Source organism: Oncorhynchus kisutch, linkage group LG4 (assembly GCF_002021735.2).
Source record: "Oncorhynchus kisutch isolate 150728-3 linkage group LG4, Okis_V2, whole genome shotgun sequence".
Taxonomy (NCBI): Eukaryota; Metazoa; Chordata; class Actinopteri; order Salmoniformes; family Salmonidae; genus Oncorhynchus; species Oncorhynchus kisutch.
The window spans coordinates 34,043,114-34,045,814 of record NC_034177.2 but is presented as its reverse complement, the minus strand read 5'-3'; positions in this window follow the sequence as shown (position 1 = coordinate 34,045,814).

Below are 2,701 nucleotides of genomic sequence, written 5' to 3'. Positions count from 1 at the left end.
TGCACAAAGTAGATATCCTAACCAATGTACCAAAACTATAGTTTGTTAACAAGAAATGTTTGGAATAGTTGAAAAACGAGTTTTAATGACTCCAACCTAAGTGGATGTAAACTTCCGACTTCAAATGTCCTATTGTTTCTCTTTAGTGCATTTAACACTATGTCACAAATAAAATCCTTAGTATGTGCACGTAGGTGATTGGTGTCACTTTGTTAGTATGTGTTACACCTGTACTGGTTGCCATCTCGTTAGTGGGAAGGCATTTCGCCTGTGCTGGCCAAGGTGCTATTTAAGAGTTGCTGTGGGTTTTTACTTTTGTTTGCCTCTTCTTAGGCAAATTTAGTGGGCGCTCATGGTGGGTGTCTTTTAGGTTCCAATTGTTGTTGCTAGTCAACTTTCAATGGACACTCCCATGAGTGTCTTTCGAATGCCTCCTAAAACCCTGCCTGTTTCGTTTTGGTTGTTGTGAGTGACTCTTTGTTAGTTCCCAATTCTGGTTGAGCGACAGTTTTTGGTTTTCTTGCTAGGGAACGTAACAGCATATGTACCTATTGTTCCTTTTTAGTGCATTTAACACTGTTGCAAATAAAATCCTTGTGTGGCGAGTTGACACATTTAAAATCACCCTCAGACTTAGAGAAATGTCCGTTTTATGTTTTCCCTTACCACAAAAACAGGCAAACAGTTGTGGCAAACCTTTAACCAATTTGACACAAATTGGCGGCAAGCTCATAAACTCAGAAAAAAAAAACGTCTGTTTTTCGGGACCTTGTCTTTCAAGGATAATTCGTAAAAATCCAAATAACTTCACAGATCTTCATTGTAAAGGGTTTAAACACAGTTTCCCATGCTTTTCCAATGAACCATAAACAATTAATGAACACGCACCTGTGGAACGGTCGTTAAGACACTAACAGCTTACAGACGGTAGGCAATTAAGGTCACTTAGGACACTAAAGAGGCCTTTCTACTGACTCTGAAAAGCACCAAAAGAAAGATGCCCAGGTTCTCTGCTCATCTGCGTGAATGTGCCTTAGGCATGCTGCAAGGAGGCATGAGGACTGCAGATGTGGCCAGGACAATAAATTGCAATGTCCATACTGTGAGACACCTAAGTTGGCGCTACAGGGAGACAGGATGGACAGCAGATCATCCTCGCAGTGGCAGACCATGTGTAAAAACACCTGCACAGGATCGGTACATCCGAACATCACACCTGCGGGGACAGGTACAGGATGGCAACAACAACTGCCCGAGTTACACCAGGAACGCACAAGCCCTCCATCAGTGCTCAGACTGGCCGCAATAGGCTGAGAGAGGCTGGACTGAGGGCTTGTAGGCCTGTTGCAAGGAAGGTCCTCACCAGACATCACCGGCAACAACGTCGCCTATGGACACAAACTCACCGTCGCTGGACCAGACAGGACTGGCAAAAAGTGCTCTTCACTGACGAGTCCCGGTTTTGTCTCATCAGTGATGATGGTCGGATTTGTGTTTATCATGTAAGGAATGAGCGTTACACCGAAGCCTGTACTCTGGAGCGGGATTGATTTAGAGGTGGAGGGTCTTGCATGGTCTGGGGTGGTGTGTCACAGCATCATCGGACTGAGCTTATTGTCATTAGAGGCAATCTCAACGCTGTGCGTTACAGGGAAGACATCCTCCTCCCTCATGTGGTACCCTTCCTGCATGCTCATCCTGACATGACCCTCCAGCATGACAATGCCACCAGCCATACTGCTCGTTCTGTGCCTTGATTTCCTGCAAGACAGGAATGTCAGTGTTCTACCATGGCCAGCGAAGAGCCCAGATCTCAATCCCATTGAGTGCGTCTGGTACCTGTTGGATCGGAGGGTGAGGGCTAGGGCCATTCCCTCCAGAAATGTCTGTGAACTTTCAGGTGCCTTGGTGGAAGAGTGGGGTAACATCTCACAGCATGAACTGGCAAATCTGGTGCAGTCCATGAGGAGGAGGAGGAACATTCTAACAGTGTAATTAATACATAGCATATATGAAATCTCAAAAATAATAATTTGATTGTGTTCATGAAGGTGTTAGGTAACATTATAATAATATTTTTTTTAAATTTTAAATAGCATTTATTAGTTGATGTTACTGTAGGCCGTATGTTGTTGCCATGCACTGCAGTACTTAATGCAGCTGGTGGCCACACCAGATACTGACTGTTACTTTGATTTAGACCCCCCTTGTTCAGGGACACATTATTCCATTTCTGTTAGTCACATGTCTGTGGAACTTGTTCAGTTTATGTCTCAGTTGTTGAATCTTGTTATGTTCTTACAAATGTTTACATGTTAAGTTAGCTGAAAATAAACTCAGTTGACAGTGAGAGGACGTTTATTTTATTTTCATATGCAAATTAGTTTTGCTGTAAATTTGCAGCAACTTGTGAACTTCTGGCAAACAAGTCTGGGAAACATGTGGCGAACATTCTGGTTGCTGCAAACTCAGTATGAATATGCAAATTAGATCAGGTTTTTTGTTACTGTGTTAAACAACAATGAAGTTTATCATAAACCAAATCACATAACTTTAAATTAACTTACTCCAGGGGAGAAAAAAAATAAACATAACTAAATTCAGTAAATATTTTAAACAACATGTATTCAATTTCTTTAATAGATAAAAAAAAAAAAATCCAATACAACTTGAAATATGTTAATGAAGAAAGTAGAAAGTA